We start from the raw sequence: 7,252 nt of genomic DNA, 5'->3' as shown, positions 1-7,252 counted from the left end.
TGTCCCCGGGTTCTGATTTAATTGGACCTGGTGCAGTCTGGACCTGGATATTTTTAAAACTCCCCCATGTGATTCTAAAGCATAGCCGAGTGTGAGAAACACGAGTCGACAGCTGTGGTTCTCGATAGTGGCAGGGCAGTTTTGTCCCCCAGGGGACAGTGGCAATGTTTGGAAACATCTGATGGTTGCAATTAGGGGGCGCTACGGGCATCTGGTGGGTAGAGGCGAGAGATGCTGCTAACCATCCTACAAAGCAGAGGACAGCCCCCCCGCCGCCCCACATCCAAAGAACGATCCATCCCCAAATGTTTATCGTTTCACGGCTCTGCGTCACCTAGACACACCCATGTACATGTGTTCCAGGACCAAGAGACATGTCTAAAGATGTTCCCAGTACAGTGTAACAGCAGAAACCAACCAATCTGAATACAGCCCAAATGAAGAGATAAATCTACATTAGGATATTCATAGCACAGACAACTTCAGGGATCTGAGGGGAGAGAGGCATAAACACAGCAGGGGTGAGAGAACAGAGGCTTCCCTGGGGGGAAACGGGGTCTCTGAACCATGGCTGCATTCTCAGCTAGCACCAGTGACTTGATGAGTCTCTTTTCTTCCTAGGCTCTTTGGTTAGTTTGCCATTTCCTGGGGAAATTTATCCTATTTGGTCTTTTTAAGTAATTTGGGCAACTCCAGTAAAGAAAAAAATCAGCATGCACGGAAGTAATTCCTGCAGCGTAATTGATATATACATAATAGAAAAAAATTAGAAACCATGTAAATATCCAGAAATGGCAAAGTGATTAAGACATTATGGTACATCAACTCAATTGAATGTTATGCAGCCATTAAAAAGGATAATTATGAAGGTGCTTTAGAAACGAAGGAAATGTTTGTGATATGATGGGAAGAGAAAAAAAACAGGAAATAAACAGCACAAACACAGTGATTACAACTCAGAAAAATATGTTGGCCTGTGGACAAATACTGGAAGGATTTGCAGAAATAAAGACTGTCGTAATTAAGATGAGCAAATTATGGGTGGTTTTTTTCCCTAAAAATCTCTTTAATGCTGGTTTTTTTTTTTTTTATACTTAAAGTAGACATTTTTCAGGACAACTGCCCAGGCCATACCCCTCTCTGCTGAACACTGTGTCCCCACCCGAAAGGGTGAATCCCCCTCAGCTCTGCTTGGTCCCTGTGACCCTGTGTCCCAGCCTGGGCACCTGGTCCTACCTGGACCAATCAGATTCTCTCTACTGATTAGCTAGAGAGATTCAAGATACTGATCCCTCTGAGGCAGTCTTTTTTTTTTTTTTTTTGAGATAAAATTCATATAACATAAAATTTACCATTTTGAAGTGTGCAATTCAGTAGTTTTTAGTACGTTACAGTGTTGTACAATCACTGCCAGTATCTAATTAACGAACATTTTCATCACCCAAAAAGAAACTCCATACCCATTAGTGGTCACTCCCAATTCTCCCCTCCCCCAGCCCTAGGCAACCATTACATTTACTTCCTGTCTCTACAGATTGGCCTGTTCTGGAGATTTCATATATTTGCGACCATGTAATATGCTGGTTTTTTGTCTGGCTTCTTTCTTTCTTTCTTTCTTTTTTTTTTTTTAAGGTTTTATTTATTTATTTGACAGAGACACAGTGAGAGAGGGAACACAAGCAGGGGGAGTGGGAGAGGGAGAAGCAGGCTTCCTGCGGAGCAGGGAGCCCGATGCGGGGCTCGATCCCAGGACTCTGGGATCCTGACCTGAGCCGAAGGCAGACGTTTAACAACTGAGCCACCCAGGCACCCCTATATCTGGCTTCTTTCATTTGGCATAATGTTTTCAAGGTCCATCCATGTTGTAACACGTATCAGTGCTTCCGGGCGCCTGGGTGGCTCAGTCGATTAAGTGTCTGCCTTCCACTCAGGTCATGATCTCAGGGTCCTGGGATTGAGCCCCGCATCTGGCTCCCTGCTCAGCGGGGAGCCTGCTTCTCCCTCTCCCTCTACCACTCCCCCTGCTTGTGCTCACTCGCTCTCTCTGTCAAGTAAATAAAGAAAATCTTTTTTTTTTTTTAAGATTTTATTTATTTATTTGAGAGAGAGAGAATGAGAGACAGAGCACGAGAGGGAAGAGGGCAGAGGGGGAAGCAGACCCCCCGCCGAGCAGGGAGCCCGATGTGGGACTCGATCCCGGGACTCCAGGATCATGACCTGAGCCGAAGGCAGTCGCTTAACCAACTGAGCCACCCAGGCGCCCCAATAAAGAAAATCTTTTAAAAAAAATTTATCAGTGCTTCATTCCTCTTCATGGCTGAATAGTACTCCACTGTGTATTCCATCCCATATTTGGTTTATTCCATTCATCTGTTCGTGGACATTCGGGTTGTTTCTCTCTTCTATTATGAATAATGCTGCTCTGAACATTTGTGTACAAGTTTTTGTGCAAATAAATGTTTACAATTCCCTTGAGTACCTAGGAGTGGAATTGCTGGGCTTATAGGATAACTCTTTGTTTAACTACTTGAGGTACTCCCAAAATGATTTACACAATGGCTGTATCATACTACATTCCCGTCAATAATGTATGAGAGTTCCAATTTCTCAACATTCTCACCAACACTTATTTCTCTTTTATTATTATTTTTTTAAAGATTTATTTACTATTTATTTGAGAGAGAGCATGAGTGGGAGGGACAGAGGGAGAGAGAGAGAGAGAATCTGAAACAGACTCAGCCCTGAGCCTGGAGCCTGACGTGGGGCTCAATCACACAACCCCAAGATCATGACCCAAGCCGAAACCAAGAGTCTGACGCTCAACTGACTGCACCACCCAAGCGCCCCTAATATTATTATTATTATTATTATTACCATCTCAGTGGATTTGAAGTGATATCTCATTGTGGCTTTGATTTGCATTTCCCTACTGACTAATGATGTTGACCATCTTTACATGTGCTTATTGGTCATTGGTATAGCTTCTTTGGAGAAATGTTTATTCAAATCCTTTGCCCACTTTTTAATTGGGTTGTTTGTCCTTTTATTGTTGAGTTGTAAGCATCTTTATAAATTATGGATACTAGATCCTTATCAGATATACAATGTGCAAATATTTTCTCCTAGTCTGTGGGTTGTCTTTTCACTTTCTTGTCAGTGTTCTTTGATGCATAACAGTTTTTTATTTTGATGAAGTCCAGTTTATTTATCTTTTTCTTTGGTATCATTTAAGAAATCACTGCCTAATCCAAGGTCATGAAGATTTATACTTATTTGCCCTTCTAAGTGTTTTATAGTTTCAGCTCTTCCATTTAGGTCTTTGATCCATTTTGAGTTGATTTTGTTTATGGTGTGAGGTAGGGGTACAAATTCATTTTTTTGCATGTGGCTATCTAGATGTTCCAACCCCATTTATTGAAAAGTCTATTCTTTGCCCAGTGAATAGTCTTGGAATCCTTGTTAACAATCATTTGACCATAGATGTATGGGTTTATTTCTGGACTCTCAGTTTTATTCCATTGACCTCTATGTCTGTCTTTTTGCCAGTACCACATTGCTCTGATTAGTGTTGCTCTGTAGTAAGCTTTGAAATCAGGAAGTGTGAGTCCTCCAAGTTAGTTCTTCTTTTTAGGGATTCTTTTGGCTGTCTGGGACCCCTTGCATTTCCATGTGAATTTTAGATTCAGCTCTTCCATTTCTGCAAATTGGAATTTTGAAAGGAATTGCATAGAATCTGTAGATTAATTTGGTGAATATTGCCATCTTAACAAGATTAAAGCTTCCAATCCATTCACAAGGAATATCATGCCATTTATTGAGGTGTTCTTTAATTTCTTTCGACAAGGCTCTGTAGTTTTCAGTGTACAGATCTGAAACTTCCTTGGTTAAGGTGATTCGTATTTTTTCCTTTTTGATACTCTGGTAAAGTGAACTGTTTTCTTAATTTCATTCTTGGGTAGGGAAGTCTTTTGAGCCAAGGACATGAGCAAGGAGAAGAAGGATCCAGGGACTCCTGGGGACACCTAGAGAAAAATGAGTGTGAACACAGATAAAAACAGAAACCAGAAATTATGGGAAAAGGAAGGCAGTTGGGAGAGGGAGACTGAGAACTGTACTTGAAGCAAATGCTTAAGCAAAATAGGAGATTTGGAGACCAGGTCCCCACATAAGTAGGAGGATCCCAAGCTAGATGAGAGCATGTGGGAGGCAGATGTGGCCAAACGCCAAAGAAGCGCATCTAAGCCAGAGAGGCTCCAGCCGCTGGTGATGAGTTCACGCCACTTCCTTGGTAAAGAGGAACTTCAGGGTGCTTTGTGTGTCTGTGTTTTTTCAGAATGAACCAAATGTAGTTTCCACATGCTCTGTGAGATCAGACATGCCCCGCAAAGCCTGGTCTCGCAAAAAACTACCTCCCAGGATTTGTAAACTGCCAAACTTGCTCTGGAGGGTTCCATCTATGAAATTCTGGCACCTAGAGAGAGTCAACCAGGTGCTCCACCCCTCCTCCCTTGAGCAAAAGATACTATATTTTCATCTGAATGAAGCAAAGTCCCATCCTAGTGCTAATGCTTCTTGCAGTTTGGGTGTGTGGGGCACCTGCTCAGTGTGTGATATTCTCTTCCATAAAGGTAGCACACTGGGGCAAAGGAGGAGGAGGAAATGAAGGGGAGTTCAGAGCCTAACTCCCTAGAGGACAAAACAAATCTCTCTTAACCACTGTAACTATTTGAAAATCATTTCAAAAGAAAATGTCTTCTTGTCGTCTGGCAGTTGCTCAAGGAATTACAGGTCTCAGAGTCATGAGGAAATAATCCTGGGTCAACATGTTGCTTCATTTTGGACACATGCAAACATACACCCATCCCAAAATAGTTCTGTTTTATTTACTCACAACACTTTACTTCCTTCCTTCATTTATTTACTTATAACAGTTTAGCTATGGGGCGCCTGGGTGGCTCAGTCGTTAAGCGTCTGCCTTCGGCTCAGGTCATGATCCCGGGGTCCTGGGATCGAGCCCCGCATCGGGCTCCCTGCTCAGTGGGGAGCCTGCTTCTCCCTCTCCTCCCCGCTCAGTGTTCTCATTCGCTATCTCTGTCTCTGGCTCTCAAATAAATAAATAAAATCTTCAAAAAAAAAAATTTAGCTAAAATGTTACTGTCTTTACTGCTTGCCATGTGCTTGCCCTGAATTGTTTCACTGAATCCTCACAAGACTGTGAGATAGATAACTCTGTCATTTACATCTCACAGATGTGGAAACAGCTTTTAAAAAGTGACAAAGCCTGCTCACAGTCACTGAACTTATAAGTGGCAGGTCCAGGACGCATAGCTGTGGCCTTCTGCCAACTTGGGAGCCTGTGAATCTTGGTAGTATGCAGTCCTGCCTCCGTTGATTGGCTCTGCAAATGTAGCTGTTCCAACCAGCCTCGAATCAAGCTTCAGTTGCTTATTGGCCAAAAGATTCTAGAGCAGAATTTCTGAGGCTGAGTCCCAGCCATCATGAGAGACAGTTCTCCGCGCCCCTCACCTGCATCTCCTTGTGGGGGGACCCGATATTGTCCTAGTCTCTGTGCCTATCTCCTGGTCCTGCTGATTGAGTGCCCCAAGCATGATCCCACCTGTCATTAACCCAACCCGTTCAGCAGATCAGGTATTTATTAGTAAAAATCGCTGGGCCCGTCTGCCGTGTTGATAGATCTTGCAAAGGCACCGTCTGCAGGGCTGAAGACATACTCCCAGCAGCAAGGTCACAGGGCCCTTGTGTCCCCACAGCCTGTGAGCAAGGGGTCTTAGCAACTTTCTGGTCATGACAATCCAGTAAATGAAAGCTGGTAGCTCACTGGAGTTTTAATTTGCCTTTTTAAAATTATGAGTTAAGTTGAGCACTTTTTCTATTTTTAAGAGCCATTTCAATTTCCTTTTCCAAGAGCTCCCTGGTCATATCCTCTCTCTCCACTTTTCTGTTGGGTTGACAGTCTTCTCACATTGTATTGTGGTTTTTTATGTGTTAGGGAAATTAACAGTGTGCAAATATTTTTCCAATGTAGTGTTTGTCTTTTGATCTTTTTTTTTTTTTTTAAGATTTTATTTATTTATTTGAGAGAGAGAGAGCACAAGAGGGAGCACAAGCCAAGCCGGTGGGGAGAGGCAGAGGGAGAAGCCGACTCCCCCTCTGAGCAGGGAGCCCAATGTGGGGCTAATCCCAGGACCCTGGGATCATGACCTGAGCCGAAAGCAGACGCTTAACCGACTGAGCCACCCAGGCGCCCTTTAATCTTGTTTTTAAGCATAAAGAACTTTGGGGGGAAAATTATGTACTTAAATTTACCAATTTCTCTTTTATGGTTTGTGTCCTATTTTGAAAGACCTTTCTTGCTCTGAGATTACTTTTATTTCATTTTATAAAAATTTAAATCCCTAAGCCATTAGGGTTATCGTGAGGATTAAATGAGATAATGTGTTTAAGACTAAGAAGAGCAGATGACACTTAGTAAGTGCTCGATAAAGTGTTGTTAGTGTGTCGAGGTAGGTAAAGGGCTTAGCCAATGCCTGCACACATCTCTCTTCTCAAAGGCACGTCCGGGACATCCAAGGGGGTTTAATGGGATGTCAGTTACCACTGTGTGACTAAGAAAGGAAGGGGTCCAGTCTCTGGTACCCACAGATCATGAGGTACCCTATATATCCCCAAACAAACAAACCAGCCCTTCCCCAGACACTGTCCACCCTTTGATCTCAGCAGGCTCTTTCATGCTGTCCTTCATCCTTTGTTACCTAGATTAGGCTTCTCTTTTTTAAAGAGCACAGTGAGCTCTTGGCTGGATTTTTTCTGGACTCCACTAAACTTGGCATCAGGCCCCGCAAATTCCCTCCAGTCTCTCACTAGCTCTCCTTCTCTAAGGAGAGACTGCCATAGGTTGTGTTTGGAGGCTACAGATTGAATATGATCCCACAACCCTCAACACCAACACCTCCACCCCCACCGACAACTGCCTCTCCCACCCCGTCTGTGTTGCTTCTCCCAGTGTTTTAAGAATGAGTTCCAAAATCTAAAAGTCTAGGGCCATCGGGCCTCAGAGTAATAGAAACAAGATGGGAAGAGACAAAAGATGTGGCTAGAAAGAGCAGGGGCTGTTGGTGTGGGCTCTAATATGGTTAGACGGATAATTTAGAAAGTTCACTCAACAGCTGATGCAGAGAATGGATTGGAGGACTGAGCCTGGAAGCAAAGAGCTTACTGCCGTGGCCCCGCT

The sequence above is a fragment of the Mirounga leonina genome, unplaced genomic scaffold (genome assembly GCF_011800145.1).
Source record: "Mirounga leonina isolate KUSES-001 unplaced genomic scaffold, KU_Mleo_1.0 Mir_180, whole genome shotgun sequence".
Classification (NCBI taxonomy): Eukaryota; Metazoa; Chordata; class Mammalia; order Carnivora; family Phocidae; genus Mirounga; species Mirounga leonina.
This window is presented reverse-complemented; position numbering follows the sequence as displayed.